We start from the raw sequence: 17,463 nt of genomic DNA on the forward strand, positions 1-17,463 counted from the left end.
AAGCTATGGCTACATTGTAAGAGAGATGAGGATAAGACATTTAATTTATAAGTAGTGGAAAACTGCCTTAGTTCAGGCTTTTCTTATAAAGTGTCATATGCTGGTTGGTTGATAACATAAATTTATTTCTCACAGTTCTGGAAAGTGGAAGTCCAAGATCAGGATGTCAGCATGGTCAGATTCAAGTGAGAACTCTCTTTCTTGGTTGCAGATTGCCAACATCCTCATGGTTAAGAGCAGAGAGAGGAAGCCAGCTCTCTGATGACTCTTGAAGGCCACTAATCCCATTCATGAGGGCTTCACCCTCCTGTCCTCATCTAATCCTAAGTGCCTCCCAAAGCCTCCACCTCATAGTACCATCACATTTTGTGGGGAAGGAAGTTTCAGCATATGAACTCTAGACACAGCATTCAATCCAGAGTAGGCCACTGTGGATTTTGCATAGGGATGTATGTAAGGCAGTCAACTTTTTCTAAGAGTGATCTGGCCACTATTAGCAGGAGACACTGTACCTCTAGAGAGGGGTCTGGATGTAGGGATACACTATAACTGTTGTGGTTCAAGAGTAAAATAAAAAGTTGGTGTTCACAGGTGCTGGCAGTGGTCATGGCTAGAAAAGGATATGTTGAGAGTTATTGTGGAAGAAACATGGACAAGTCTTTCTACGCAAAATATGTGGATGCTTGAGAGACGATTCCATAATTTAAAACTGGTAGTGGATTTGGGGACAAAAAAGGCTATTTCTGCGTATCAGTTGAGATGGTCTAAATTATGCTACAGTAACAGAGTCCCCAAATCTCACACTGAAAATACCAAAGTTATTGTTTGTGTTTCCTGCTCACACTCCATGCCCATGGGAAACAGGTCTCTGCTTCTCTCTATCAGCCTCATTCCGGGACACACAGCATTGCTGATAAGTGCTGCAAAAGGTAAAGAGAAGATGGAAGCGAATACTGTCTCAAAGTTTCCAGGTGGGAGGGACACATGAGACCTCCTGTCACATTTCAAGAAGAACAAATAGAAGAAATGGGTAAAGATCACTTCAAACAATTGTTCTGGTTAGGAATGTAATTTTTATTTATTTTTTTCTAAAAACTTTAGAAAGTACATAGATTGCCAAGACAGATGCAGATTCCCTACAGAGAAACTTCTTGCTAGTTATCTGGTCTTATAAACAAAATCAATAGAGTATAAGTTCCAAATTCCAGCAACTCTTACCTTGAATATTCTTTTGTAACATTGTAGGGGTTATAGCTTCCTCACTGGGCAGGTGTTTTCAAATTACAATCTTATCTTAGATTTTCTTCACATGTAGAAACCTGGTAATGCTTGTTGTGTAAAACCATTTGGGGTGCTCAGATGTATCTGAATGACCACAATAGAAAAACCAAGCAAGGATCTTAATGATTGATTAGCAAGCAGCCATAATAAGAACCAACAAGAAATGAACAAAAGATCAAATGATAAACTTGTTCATGTAAATAAACTATAAGGTATCACTTGTTCTTAGAAATCCTGTCCTGAATCCACAGGATGATAGTGAATATTCTGTTCTAATCATATTCCAAACAGTCTATTTCTTTCTCTCTGAATATATTGTGCATGGAGTAAAGAAGATCAGATTCTGCCTAGGTCTGGAGGACAACTCCACTCTATAAAGTGACCAGGATCTTCAAGCAGAATTGAAAACATATACTATCTTTTTGGATTTTTCTAGAGAGTTGTTTATAGCCCTTAATATTCATTATCTTGGGCTTCCCAGGTGGCACTAGTGGTAAAAAAAAAAAAAAAAAAAAAAAACCTGCAAATACAGGAGACATAAGAGACATGGGTTCAATCCCTAGGTTGGGAAGATTCCCTGGAGGAGGGCATGGCAACCCAGTCCAGTATTTTTACCTGGAGAATCTCATGGACAGAGGAGCCTGGTGGACTACAGTCCACAGGATTGCAAAGAGTCAGACACGACTGAAGTAACTTAGCATGCACACATTCATTATCTTCTTTGACAAATCTTAGGAATTAGTAAGAATAGCCATTGCATCCTGTTTGATAAAGAAACTGTTTAGAAAAGTAATGTAATTTTTGTTTACTGCAGAGTAAGTAAACACAAATGTCCTTCCACTTACTCCCATACAGTCTAATAAGTAATCCTAAAAAAACAGGCATTGTCTTTTTTTGGCTGGCAAATAGCTCATATTTACAAAATCTCAAGGGCATACGTCAGTTTCACAACCCTCATACCCTGAAAAATTCAGCTGAAAATCTATCTCCGAATATAAAGATAGTGCTGGTCAGAAGTAAATTCTGGGCTGGTGGACTGCAGAAATTCCATCTCATTTGCTAGGTAGAAGTCTGTTACGCTATCTGATCTGATTTTCCATGCAACTCAAATGCACATTCTTACCACTTAGGTTCTGAATCCAAACAAAACACAAGAAAAATGTTCTTCCTCACTGGTTCATTATAGCATCCTTTTCATGTGCTACAGAAAATGCTTTATTAAATATTTTTAAGAAAATGGCAATCAAAAAAAAATTTTTAAACTTTGTTTAATAACACTTGCATTTTTCTCATTATGTTGTATCCCCAAGAATATTTTTGGTCACTTTTCACATTAAAGTCATGAACTTTCCTAGTTAAATAGTGGATATAAAAAGAATTCTGTATAAATTGGAAAAAAACTCCAAATGGGTGACAGCTTTAACATGAAGGGGACATTAATTATCACTTATTGGCCACCCACTTACATGCATACACACTACACTCGTAATCTTTGTCTCATTCCCTACTCTATTTATTGTGCAATATATCTTCTGCATTGATTATTATATTCTAATGGGCTGTGTAATATCCTTTCCAGATTTCATTGTAGGTATTTTATAAAAATGAATGGATTCAATTATGGAAAAAAATTAAGTCCTTGCCTACTGCTGTTTATTTTAATTGTAAGTAGTTAAGAATTTACAGTTTGTATGTTTTGGTTTGGATCTGAACTATATGAGGAATCTGATTCCCATTAGGAACTCTGAGCAATACCTTTGTGTTATAGGTAGGCTAGGATGTGAATTTCTGCAATTATGTTGCACCCATTCTATTCACAGCACATAAATAAACATTTGCCATCTTCAGAGGTTGCAGTTGGAGAAAGAAGGCTTCATTTATTTATTCATTCATTCTGCAAACAAATATTGCCTGCCTACTCTATATCAGGCACTATTTTAGGCACTGATGAAAGATCAGTAGAAAAACAAATAAATAACTATCCCTATTGTGATTAAACATTTTAATTGAGGAAGACAGGCAATAAATAAACAAAGTAGTAAATATATGTAATGTATCACACAGCTAAACATACTAAAGAAGAGACTAAGGCACAGAAAAGGATGGAGAGTTCCTAGCTGTCACAACTTTAAATAAATTGTGGCCTTTTTGAGAAGCTATCATTTCTGAATAGACTCAAGGAAGATGAAGAAGCAAGCCTTACAGATATCTGGGGAACATTGCAGGTAGAAGAAATAGTAAGAGCAAAGGCCCTGAGGCAAAACTGTGCCTGGTATCCTAAGGCTAACCCAGAGATGGTGTGCCAGGAACAGAGGGAGCAAAAGGAAGAGTAGCAGAAGATAAGGGCAGAGAGGTAATGGTGAAAAAGGTAATGGTACAGGGTTTTGTAGGACATCAGTTTTCTCGCTGAGTGAAATACAAAGACATGATTTGACCGACATTCATTTGAATCACTGCTGGATCCATGGCAATTCAGCCCCTATTTGTGGCTTTATTATTTCAACACTCAACTGACATCCTTACTGACAAGGAAAGAGTAAACTGGAAGGTCTGTAGAGAACTTTTGCTTCTACTTACCCTAATGCCAAGAACTTAGTCAGAAACCCCAAGAAATACAGTCCTTGCAGGAGGGAAGGAAAATTAAGTTTCAGTGAGCACTAGGAATGTCTATCATTGGGACAAATGTACAAGCTGCACAGCCAGTAAGAGAATATTGCAATTATCCATGAAAGGAGATAATTGTTTGAGTCATGTTGGTAGCAGGAGTCAGATTCTGGATATATTTTGAAAATAGGAACATTGAATATACTGATGGTTTAAATGAGGGGTTTTAGAGAGGAAGAAAATTGAAAGCATGTAGTTACTTCTTGGACTTCCCTGGTGGCTCAGACGGTAAAGCATCTGTCTACAATGCGGGAGACCCGGGTTCAATCCCTGGGTTGGGAAGATCCCCTGGAGAAGGAAATGGCAATCCACTCCAGTACTATTGCCTGGAAAATCCCATGGACAGAGGAGCCTGGTAAGCTAAAGTCCATGGGGTCGCTGATTAGAGGAGAATTCAGGAGTAACATGTTCAAGAGGCAATAGCAAGAGTTTGAATTTACAACACTAAACTTTTCATGGGATATCTAAGTTGAGATGTTGAATAGACAGTTGGGTATGTGCATCCAGAGTTCAAAAGAGAAATAAATTTGGGAACCATCAACATAGTGATAGTATTTACAGCAATGTGACACAAGAGACCTAAGGAGTGAGGGTAGATAGAGAAAAGTTCCAAAGACTGAACTCTGGAGCACTCCAATGTCTATAAATATGGTAAACAAGTAGGGCAGACAAAGGACCTTGAGAAAAGAAGCCATGAATTAGGAAAAAATCAGCCAAGTACAGTGATCAGAAACCAAGTGAAAAGGGTATTGCAAGATGAGAGTCAAATCCACACTGTTAAATCCTGCTGCTGGACCAAGTTAGACAAAGACAGATAACAGGCCGTTGGATTCAGCAATACAGATAACATCACTGACCATGACAGGAGCCATTTTGTGGAATGGGGAAAAGTAAAACCAAACGTTTTTGGGGAACAACAAAATGAGGTGGTAGTTGAAGTGGGACATGGAGAAATTCAACATGGAAGTCTGCTTGTGAGAATGATCCATCAGAAAGAGAACAGAGGAATACAGAGGAGAGGCAGGGAGAAATCCCTGGGGAGATGTCTGAAAAATCTGATACATTGGTGGGGGTTTCATCTCTGAGTAGAGACTAGTCCTTTCATCTACTGAAACGGAAAGAAGTCAAAGTGTCTGGGCACAAATGCAGATGGGTGGGAAGGAGTAATGGGGAGAAAATATGGGGAAAATCCTCTGATTGCTTCTATTCTCTCAGTGAAGTAGGATTCAAAGTTATCATACAGAATTAGAATAAATGTGGTTTTAAGAGAGAAGATAAAATGACTTGTCACCTTGAGTATAGATGAGTGAATGGACTGGGACATAGAATACTATTTCTTTTTTTTTTTTTTTCCAGGCTGCTCCAAGGAACCATTAAAGGTCATGAATGTATAAAGTTAAATTAATCAGGGTGTTTGTATGTTTTTCTCAAGCCATGGTCAGCTGAGTAGGTTCAAGGGCAGGTGTGAAATAGACTGAAATTTGAGTTTTAAGAAATCTTATTTTCATTGACCATAATCTTGCCATTACATTTTTATATCAATTGTCTCCTTTCCCACAGATGCTCTTGAGAGCATGGATTCTGCCTCCCAAAGTCCAGTCTAAAATCAGTTCTCTCATTCTTTTGGTTCCCAACCCATTACCTATAACTGATCCCCTCATAGCTTACATTTCTTTTATCAAAACTTCATCTTATGCCTCTAAAGGACATGGTTCCAATTTTTCACAAGTGCAAATGAAACCAAGCAGGACTCTGTAAGGCTCTCCCGGTACAAAAGACTTATGTTCTCTGTTTCTTGTTCAATGAGGTAGAGCTTTGATTCAGACAGTAAAGAATCTGCCTCCAATGCAAGAGACTTGGGTTCAATCCATAGGTAGGGAAGATCCCCTGGAGAAGGGAAGGGCAACCTATTCCAGTATTCTTGCCTGGAGAATTCCATTGACAGAAGAGCCTGGGGGGCTATAGTGCATGAGGTCAAAAAGAGTTGGACACAACTAAGAAATTTTCACTTTCACTATTTCTTATTTAGAGGAGAAAGATTTCCACCTCCCAGACCTTCCCGGAGCTCCAAAGGGCAGATTCAAACAATTAGTAAATAGACAAGTGTGGGAATGGAGACACAAACGAAAGGCAGTCAAGAAACAATCATGCAGCGTCGGGCAGGGTGCTGGTTCCTCCTTGGGGGATGTGCATAGCAATCTGATACAGAACTTCTGCAGGACTTGAGCCCCATCAAAGTGGAGGATGGTAATCTCAGGCTGAGCACAAGTATGTGGACCCCAGGCTAGTTGGAACCAAAAAGCTGATGACAGATTCCTAGAACACCGCCTCTTATTTCCCCAACAATCAGAAGGAAGTCACAAACCCTACAGCCCTCCCCCTGGCAATTTTGCCTTTAAAAATTCTCCCCTGAAGCCCATCACAGAGACTGGAATTTTTGAGTGTTAGCCACCCATTCTCCTTGCTCAGCCCTGCAGTAAACCTTCTTGTTGCTCATTCATGTCTGACTCTTTATGACCCCATGGACTGCCTCACACAAGGCCTCCCTGTCCCTCACCATCTCCCAGAGGTTTCCCAAGTTCATGGCCATTGAATCCTTGATGCCATCCAACCTAGTCATCCGCTGTTGCCCTCTTCTCCTTCTGCCTTCAATCTTCCCCAGCATCAGAGTCTTTTTCAATGAATCGGCTCTATGATCCAATGAATGTTGGCAATTTGATCTCTGGTTCCTCTGCCTTTTCTAAACCCAGCTTGTACATCTGGAAATTCTTGATTCAAGCACTGCCGAAGCCATGCTTGAAAGATTTTGAGCATAACCTTACTCTCATGGGAAATAAGTGCAATTGTCTGGTAGTAGGAACATTCCTTAGTACTGCCCTTCTTGGGGGTTGGGATGAAGGTTGACCTTTTCCAGGCCTGTGGCCACTGTTGGGTGTTCCAAATTTACTGACATATTGAGTGCAGCACTTTAATAGCACCATCTTTTAAGATTTTAAATGACTGCTGGAATTCCATGCCCTCCACTAGCTTTATTGGCAGCAGTGCGCCCTAAGGCCCACTTGACCTTAGTCTCCAGAATGTCTGGCTCTAGGAGAGTGACCAATCCTCGTGGCTCTCCACGTCATTAAGATCTTGTTTTGTACAGTTTCTCTGTGTATTCTTTCCATCTCTTCTTGGTCTCTCTGTTTCTATTAGGTCTTTACCTTTTCTGTCCTTTACTGTGCCCATCTTTGCATGAAGTGTTCCTTTGATATCTCCAATTTTCTTGAAGAGATCTCTGGTCTTTCCCCTTCTGTTGTTTCCCTCTACTTCTTTGCATTGTTCATTGAAGAAGGGCCTTCCTGTCTCTCCTTGCTATTTCTCTGGAACTCTGCATTCAGTTGGGCATACCTTTCCCTTTCTAGCTTGCTTTTCACTTCTCTTGTTTCATCAGCTATTTGCAAAGCCTCCTTGTAAACCTTGCTTTGCTCCAAATTCAGGTGTTTCCGTTTGTTTGGCCTCTCTGTGCATTAGGCACTCAAAGCTGTTTTGATAACACAAACCCAGCAGCCTCTGGGCCAGCTCCCCACTTCTGTGCTTCTCCCCATTCCTCCTGTCAAATCCTGTCTGCAGCCACTAGTCTGGATCACACCTGGATTCAAAGAGTTCAGAATATGGATTTGAGCCAAGTCCTACCACAAAGACCTGTTCTCAAATAAAATAGGAATGAACTGAATACCACCAAGGGATAAAGCCAGAGGTACCAGATCCCATCTCACCACTCTTCTGAGTCTGCCTTTGTCCTTCATCCAGAAGCCAGTTTGGAGAGAGTCTGGGCTGTGAGTGACATAGGATGACAGACTGCATCACAGAGTCTATGCTCCTCACCTCAAATTAGACCAACTCTTTCACAGTCCAGATGGCTAATGGTGCTGTAAAGACCTGGTCAACATGCTGAGTTTACCATCTTGAGTAACACACTCCCAAGGAAATTTGAGAAATGGTTATCTAAACAAATGGGAGGTCAGCTTATTTAGCTTGGGGAAAAAAAAAAAAAAAAGTCTCTCTACAGAAACATTTGGGCAGGTTTCAATTTAAGCAAAAAGCATTTTATTCATTTCATTTTAATGGTCTCTGTTGAATAAGCATGAAAAATGGTTTTCATTAGTCCTTCTTCCATGTTATGCCTGACAAGCAGGGGGAAAACATGAATTTTTCCTGTACTTAACAAATATTCTGCACTGATATGGAGCAGCAGGAGACATGCAAAAGGAATGGTAATTTTGCAAAATGAAAAGGCTTGGACCAAAACAGATCATTTTATTCCCAGGAAGGAGCAAGAATATGCTAGCACATGATAAAAATAAACTGATGAAACTTCTAATATTATAGATTATGACTAAAGAGAATTTATAATTGGTCTGAAAATGAGGTGAGGAGGAAGACTTCATTTTCATTCTTTTCTTCATCCTTACTTGTTTTCTCATGCCCCATTCATTCAGCACTCCTAACAGTCTCTCCTTGGGTAGAACCTTTTGCCTCATGCCCTGGTAAAACTCACCACCATACAAATAGTGTATTTCACAAGCTGTTTTTGTTTGTTTGTTTGTTTTTTTGCTGGATCAAGAATTTTAACATTCATGTGATTTTTCTTTTTAATACTCTGAGATTAATTGTACTTGTGGAATATCTAGTTTTGAAATGTAAATGCCTTTGACATTTTACTTTAATTCCAATTTGGATGGTAATTTAAGGGTTTAATTAACAATAAAAATGAATCAACCTATAAAATGAATACATAAACAGAGAACAGCAATTTACCACAATGAAAGAAAATTTTTCTAATGCATTCTCTATAGATTCATATTGGTGCAAGAGAGCAGTGTATGCTTCTGTACTTCATCACATAATTAAGAATAGAGACATCCCAGCCTGGAATGTTGCCTATTCAAATTTCATTTTAGGCCAGTTAGTGGCTGTGAATGCTAATACTAATAAGTAGGAAAAAAATGTCTATTTTGAAGAAAGATTGAACTAAGCAATTAGGCAGTAAAAATTCTCGGGAAAAAATACCTCACTTAAGTTTGCTTAAGGAAAACTAGTAACTTAGTAAAGTAAAAAAGAATTTGTACTGAACTCTGAGCCTAAGACTGTGCTAAAGACTTCAGTCATATTGTTTAGTTATCCTCCCACAGCTCTATGAGATAGATCCTATTACTGTTTCTAGTCTATACATGAAAAGACTAAAATTCAAAAAGGTGAAGTAATTTGCCCAAGATCACACAGCTAATAAGCAGCCTGGACAGGTTAAATTCAAGACAGTTTGACTCTAGACTTATTTTGTACAAAGATCATTCCTTAAAATCTATTTTTCTTTATTTGGAAAAAATCCCCTTGAAACACACTGTTGTCATTCAGTCACTCAGTCGTGTCTGACTCTTTGCAACCCCATGGACTGCAACACCCCAGGCTTCCCGTCCTTTACTTCCCCGGAGTTTGCTCAAGCTCATGTCCATTGAGTCACTGATACCATCCAACCATCTCATCCTCTGTTGTCCCCTTCTCCTCCTGCCCTGAATCTTTCCCAACATCAGGGTCTTTTCCAGTGAGTCAGCCCTTCACATTAGATGGTCAAAGTATTAGAGCTTCAGCTCCAGCTTCAGTCCTTTCAATGAATATTCTAGGTTAATTTCCTTTAGGGTTGACTGGTTTGATCTCCTTGCTATCCAAGGGACTCTCAAGAGTCTTCTCCATTTTTTGATTTGGTCATTTATTTTTCTGGAGTTGAGCTGTAGGAGTTGCTTGTATATTATTGAGATTAGTTGTTTGTCAGTTGCTTCATTTGCTATTATTTTCTCCCATTCTGAAGGCTGCCTTTTAATCTTGCTAATAGTTTCCTTTGTTGTACAGAAGCTTTTAAGTTTAATTAGGTCCCATTTGTTTATTTTTGCTTTTATTTCCAATATTCTGGGAGGTGGGTCATAGAGGATCCTGCTGTGATGTATGTCGGAGAGTGTTTTGCCTATGTTCTCCTCTAGGAGTTTTATAGTTTCTGGTCTTACGTTGAGATCTTTAATCCATTTTGAGTTTATTTTTGTGTATGGTGTTAGAAAGTTTTCTAGTTTCATTCTTTTACAAGTGGTTGACCAGTTTTCCCAGCACCACTTGTTAAAGAGATTGTCTTTAATCCATTGTATATTCTTGCCTCCTTTGTCAAAGATAAGGTGACCCAATCAAAAAATGGGCCAAAGAACTAAATAGACATTTCTCCAAAGAAGACATACAGATGGCTAACAAACACATGAAAAGATGCTCAACATCACTCATTATCAGAGAAATGCAAATCAAAACCACTATGAGGTACCATTTCATGCCAGTCAGAATGGCTGTGATCCAAAAGTCTACAAGCAATAAATGCTGGAGAGGGTGTGGAGAAAAGGGAACCCTCTTACACTGTTGGTGGGAATGCAAACTAGTACAGCCACTATGGAGAACAGTGTGGAGATCCCTTAAAAAACTGGAAATAGAACTGCCTTATGATCCAGCAATCCCACTGCTGGGCATACACACTGAGGAAACCAGAAGGGAAAGAGACACGTGTACCCCAATGTTCATCGCAGCACTGTTTATAATAGCCAGGACATGGAAGCAACCTAGATGCCCATCAGCAGCTGAATGGATAAGAAAGCTGTGGTACATATACACAATGGAGTATTACTCAGCCATTAAAAAGAATACATTTGAATCAGTTCTAATGAGGTGGATGAAACTGAAACCTATTATACAGAGTGAAGTAAGCCAGAAAGAAAAACACCAATACAGTATACTAACGCATATATATGGAATTTAGAAAGATGGTAACAATAACCCTGTGTACGAAACAGCAAAAGAGACACTGATGTATAGATCAGTCTTCTGGACTCTGTGGGAGAGGGAGAGGGTGGGGAGATTTGGGAGAATGGCATTGAAACATGTATAGTATCATGTATGCAACGAGTTTCCAGTCCAGGTTCAATGCACGATACTGGATGCTTGGAGCTAGTGCACTGGGACTACCCAGAGGGATGGTGTGGGGAGGGAGGAGGGAGGAGGGTTCAGGATGGGGAGCACGCGTATACCTGTGGCGGATTCATTTCGATGTTTGGCAAAACTAATACAATATTGTAAAGTTTAAAAAAAAAAAAAAAAAGAGTCTTCTCCAGAACCACAGTATATGGAATAACATTGTCTGATAATGAAACTGAATACCCATTAAAAGTCAGATATATATTGGAACAATTTGTGCACAATTCAAAAAAATTTTCCTAGACACTGTGATACCATTTCTTGTATCACTTGTACCTTCTGGAAGTTCTCAAGAAAGTGTCAGAGATGGTTATTAGCCTGCATCATTCAAAGGCTACACCTTTCTTACCAAAACAAGGTAGGGACTGTATCATATAAGGCACACAAAAGAAACTGGCCTCATCCCCTCACTGTGACAACATATGTTCCAGCTCATTGGAGATGATCCGGCAGAATGTTTTCCTTTAGGTTGTTCAGGGAAAGGCAAACAAGAACAATATTTTCAACTAACACAAGTCAAATGGTATTTTCTTTGCAGAAATTAACATGTCAACAAAAGATTTAGTCTTTTTCCTTAGAAAAGCAGGAAATAGAGAGGTGTATTTTTTTTTTAATGTGGAACATAAAGAGGGAAAACTAAGTAGATAGTATGTTATAAAGTATTTAGAAAGATGGTAAGATAACCCTGCATGCGAGACAGCAAAAGAGACACAGATGTATAGAACAGTCTTTTGAACTCTGTTGGAGAGGGAGGGGGTGGATGATTTGGGAGAATGGCATTGAAACATGTATAATATCATATAAGAAACGAATCTCCAGTCCAGGTTTGATGCAGGATACAGGATGCTTGGGGCTGGTGCACTGGGATGACCCAGAGGGATGGTATGGGGAGGGAGGTGAGAGGGAGGGTCAGGATTGGGAACATATGTACACCCGTGGTGGATTCATGTTGATGTATGGCAAAACCAATACAATATTGTAAAGTAATTAGCTGCTAATTAAAATAAATAAATTTTTTAAAAAGTATTTATAAGCTCTTACATTCCTATAGCCCTTGGCAGTTTATACAGTGTTTTCAGATAAAATACATGCATTTTGATAATGATTCCTTGAGTTGGGCAGGGCAGATTTTACCCTGCTTATTTAATAGAAAAGATAGAGGTTCACGAAGGTCAAGGTGCTTGTCCAAGTTTACCTGGATTTTAAGTGGTAATATTGGGCTCCAACACAGGTCTTTTGATACCATCAAGATTTAATATTGATAAAATGTTTATTATCTGGAGGCTTTTATGGGCAATTATTTTATTAAACAGAAAGCTCCCTTGGGGTGTCTACTGAAGATTAATGCTTCTCACTGCATACTACCCATGCCACAACGTTTCACAGAACAAAATTCTAAGGACTGGACATCATCTTCCTCATCCCTACATCACAACCAATATCACTTTGTGGATTTCTCTGTGCCAGACATTTTCTAATATTAGCTTTTTTGGTCATCACAAAAGCCCTTCTGAGGTAAGTATCATTATTCCCTTCCTTTCAGAAGAGGCTGAGAGAAGTTAATTCTCCTAACAATGCTATTAAGTAGCTATATCCTCCAAAGGAAATGGCAACCCACTCCAGTATTCTTGGCTGGAGACTCCCAGAGATGGGGGAGCCTGGTGGGCTGCCTTCTGTGGGGTCACACAGAGTCGGACATGACTGAAGTGACTTAGCAGCAGCAGCATGCCGTCGTTAAAAGCAAAAAATAAAAACAAACAGTAAACATTCCACGGGTCATAACTACAAACGTACACTTATTATTTGTTGGTGGCAGATCTGGTATGGCTCTTCTCCCCTGTCCTGTTCACTCCAGGATCCCACCTGTCCAGGCAACCCTCTCTGGGAACACATGGTCTCCTCAGAAGCTCACGTCATTCCCTCTCACAGCCTGAAGCAGGCCACTCGAGTAAGACTGACATCATTGGGGTAAGAGCTGCCTCCTTAGAGAGGCAGTATGTAGTTTACACACAATCATATTTTACCAAAGTCTATAATCTGAGATACAAATATTTACTTCTTCCTTCCCTGGAATAAACATCAAAGTTTTGTGTTAACATAAGACCAGACTGAAAATCTAGGATTTTGTGAGGGTCTATATCAGATCTGGGTATCCCTCCTGTGGCTATTGAGACCTATGAATAATCAGTGAGTCAATCAAATTAAACATGTCTGCTTCATACTCACAACAGTGGTGTTGAGAGTTAGCTGATCCTTTACAGTGTCCGTTGTTAAACTTTCAGGAATTTTGAAAATACCATGTTGCTGTTGTTGGAGTTGTTCAATCCCTAGGTTGTGTCCAACTCTTTGTGACCCCATGGACTTCAGCACACCAGACTTCACGGTCCTTCAGTATCTCCCAGAGTCTGCTCAAATTCATGTCCATTGAGTCGGTGATGCCATCCAGCCATCTCATCCTCCATCACCCCTTTTTCTTCCTGTCCTCAATCTTTGCCAGCATCAGGGTCTTTTCCAATGAATCAGCTCTTCTCATCAGGTGGCCAAAGTACTGGAGCTTCAACTTCAGCATCAGTCCTTACTATGAATATTTAGTGTTCATTTTCTTTAGAATTGACTGGTTTGATCTCCTTGCAATCCAAGCAACTCTCAAGAGTCTTCTCCAAGCACCACAATTCAAAAACATCCATTCTTGCAGCCCATCCTTCTTTATGGTCCAACTTTCACTTCTGTACATGAGTACTGGAAAAACCATAGCTTGGACAAACAGACCTTTGTCAGCAAAGTGATGTTTTTGCCTAATATGCTGTCTAGGTTTGTCATAAATTTCCTTCCAAGGAGCAAGTCTCTTATGGCTATAGTCACCATCCATAGTGATTTTTGAGACAAAAAAAAAAAAAAATCTGTCACTGCTTCTACTTTTTCCCCTTCTATTTGCCATGAAGTGATGGGACCATATGCCATGATATTAGTTTTTTTTTTGTTGTTTTTTTTTGTTTGTTTTTATATTGAGTTTTAAGCTGGCTTTTTCACTCTCCATTTTCACTCTCTTTTATCCTCATCAAGAGGCTCTTCAGTTCCTCTTAGCTTTCTCCCATTAGAGTGGTATCATCTGCATATCCAAGGTTGTTGATATTTCTCCCAGCAATCTTGATTTCAGCTTATAACTCATCCAGCCTGGCATTTCACATGATGTACTCTGCATAGAAGTTTAATAAACAGATCGACAATATACAGCCTGTTGCACTGCTTTCCCAAATTTGAACCAACCCATTGTTCAATGTTAAGTTTTAACTATTGTTTGTTGACCTGTATACAGGTTTCTCAGGAGACAGTTAAGGGGGTCTGGTATTCCCATCTCTAAGAATTTTCCAAAGTTTGCTGTGTTCCACATAGTCAAAGGCTTTAGCATAGTCAATGAAGCTGATGTAGATATTTTTTCTGGAATTCTTTTGCTTTTTCTATGATCCAACAAATGTTGGCAATTGGAGCTCTGTTTCCTCTGCCTTTTCTAAATCCAGTTTGTACATCTGGAAGTTCTCAGTTCATGTACTGCTGAAGCCTAGTGAAGGATTTTGAGCATAACCTTACTAGTATGCAAAATGAACATCACATTGGTAGTTTAAAAGTGGTTGTGTTTGGAATATTATACCACAGAAAGAGGCAAATATTATACAATGGGGCTTTTTTCACTAGAGAAAATTTTATCACATTTACCAGCATACCCCACACACTTAGCATAGACGGATGGCATAGGAACTGTATAACAGCAACAAATTCTCCCATTTGGAAAGAAAATAATGGAAACCATGCAGCAGCCCTTGATCCAAGAATTCTGAAATGATGCTGGGCAGTTGTAAGAGTCCCTCCTCTTAGAGATGGGGAATAGTCCTCTATTAACCATTTCTGTTCCCTGAAAGTAGCTCTCCAGGAGACTGCTCTCAATGTTCTCAGTGACCTTGGCTCTGCCATCTGGGTGATCCTTGGTTTTCCTTTTACTTACTGGTTTCATCTAAAAAATATACTGGACCCAGGATGCTGGGGGCTGGTGCACTGGGATGACCCGGAGGGATGGTATGGGGAGGGAGGTGGGAGGGGGGTTCAGGATGAGGAACACGTGTACACCCATGGCAGATTCATGTTGATGTATGGCAAAACCAATACAATATTGTAAAGTAATTAGCCTCCAATTAAAATAAATAAATTTAAATTAAAAAAAAAATATATATATATTCTGGAAACTGTCCTCCTTGGAAGTTGTGCAGCTCTATCTGCCTGCTTCTTGCTCAAGAAACATTGGCATTGTACCTGTTTAATTCCAGTCAGTTCCATATGCCAGTAGCCACACCATCAGTCCTTTTCCGGATATACTCCTATTTAATGCCTAATAATTTGAGCCCATTGGGCTTCTGGAATATTCTGGAAGTCTCTTTATCATAAACCATTTGAAAGAATTTCCTGAAGACCAGTTGAATTGATTCAGATCTCAACAAATACATGGCAGCAACCCCTTAATTTGCTTTTTGCTAAGAAATGAGGTTTTAACCAGTCTTTGTAACTCAAAGCTTTTCTCAGTTTTATCATTTCTCATTTTTAGCACAAGTCCTAGAATTTCTGGCTCTTCATTCCTTTAACTACTTCTAAATCAGTTGATTACTTCCTGAGCTCATCCTTTACATGGAGTATCTTATTAATTACAACCAACAGTGAACAATTTATGCTACAAACATCCTATTTTCCCATTTCATCACCTAAAGTCACAAGTTAATTATTAATAAATACATTATCTGCTTTCCAAGCTACTGTAGGCAACTGGTTTTGCTAATTGTTTCACTACTGCATTCAATGGCTTCCCATCTGCAATGACAGTTTCTTTACCACCCTCTGCTCAGTCCCAAAACAATTTACATAGATCAGGTATTCTCTGCTGTTGCTGCCGCTAAGTCGCTTCAGTCGTGTCCTACTCTGTGCGACCCCATAGACGACAGCCCACCAGGCTCCCCCGTCCCTGGGATTCTCCAGGCAAGAACACTGGAATGGGTTGCCATTTCCTTCTCCAATGCACGAAAGTGAAAAGTGAAAAGTGAAAGTGAAGTCGCTCAGTCGTGCCTGACTCTTAGCAACCCCATGCGCTGCAGCCCATGGCTCCTCAGTCCATGGGATTTTCCAGGCAAGAGTACTGGAGTGGGGTGCCATTGCCTTCTCCCAGGTATTCTCTAACAGCAGAGAATTCTATCTCTAGGACAGTTTTCTGTATCATTCTGAATAAGCTAGTTTAATGGTAAGAATATTCCAAAATCTCAGTGGATTACACCAACAAAGTTTATTAAAGTTTATTTCTCATTTAATGTGAATATTGGTTACAAAAGGACTATAGCCCTGTTCCACTCTCCCTGCAGTTCAGAGATTCAAGCTAAAGGAGCAGCCTTTATCTGCAACATCACTGGTCTCACAGCAGAGGAAAAAGAGTGTGTGTAGTTAACCATGAAATGGATCACACCTGGTCACTTTCTACTGACCAAGAAAGCAACATATTTGATCGAACTTTTGCATATCCCCCATGGACAGGAGGGCTTCCCCAGTTGCTCAGTTTGTAAAGAATCCACCTGCAATGAAGGAGACCCTGGTTCAATTCCTGGGTCAGGAAGATCTCCTGGAGACTTGGAGACAGGCTACGCCCTCCAGTATTCTTGGGCTTCCTTGGTGACTCAGATGGTAAGGAATCTGCCTGCAATCAGGGAGACCTAGATTCAATCCCTGGGTTGAGAAGATCCCCTGGAGGAGGGCATGGCAATTCACTCCAGTATTCTGGCCTGGAGAATTCCATGGACAGAGGAGCCTGATGAGCTAGAGTCCATGGGGTCACAAAGAGTTAGACACAAGTGAGCAACTAGGCACAGCACAGCATATCATGAGCAGAGCTGAAAGGGAAGACTGAAAGGAGCAAATATTCAGAATAATAATGCAATGTTATCTGGTAAGTCAATCTGACAACAAAGCCTGTGTCCTTGTCTGACAAAAGTTCCAAGACTTCTTTGTGACTCAGAGCTAGTACTGTTGTGCTTTGAATGCTGCAGTTTCCTAAGTGACACAAAGGTCGGTTACTAGCCATGGCCAAACTTTCCCACACTTTTTGTTGCTGTTCAATCACTCAGTCATGTCCGATTCTTTGCTATCCCATGGACTCCAGCATGCCAGGCTTCCCTGTCCTTCACCATCTCCCAGAGCTCAAATTCATGTCCCTTGAGTCGGTGATGCCATCCAGCCATCTTATTCTCTGTCATCCCCTTCTTCTCCTGCTTTCAGTTTTTCCCAGCACCAGGGTCTTTTCCAACTAGTTGGCTCTTCATATCAGGTGGCCAAAGTACTGGAGCTTCAGTTTCATCATCAGTCTTTTCAATGAATAGTCAGGGTTGATTTCCTTTAGGATTTATTGGTTTGAGCTCCTTGCAGTCCACAGGACTCTCAAGAGTCTTC

General features: G+C 40.0%; 1 long non-coding RNA gene across 1 annotated transcript in view; it reads right to left on the bottom strand.

The window, feature by feature from the left end:
* Positions 1-638: 638 nt before the first annotated feature.
* The window catches only part of LOC129641666 (uncharacterized), a 36,617-nt gene continuing 19,792 nt past the window's right edge, over positions 639-17,463 (bottom strand). The window contains exon 3 of the long non-coding RNA XR_008709385.1: positions 639-1,365. This is a non-coding gene — a long non-coding RNA (uncharacterized LOC129641666). The remainder of the gene's footprint in view (positions 1,366-17,463) is intronic.

This window comes from Bubalus kerabau, chromosome 1 (assembly GCF_029407905.1).
Source record: "Bubalus kerabau isolate K-KA32 ecotype Philippines breed swamp buffalo chromosome 1, PCC_UOA_SB_1v2, whole genome shotgun sequence".
Lineage (NCBI taxonomy): Eukaryota > Metazoa > Chordata > Mammalia > Artiodactyla > Bovidae > Bubalus > Bubalus kerabau.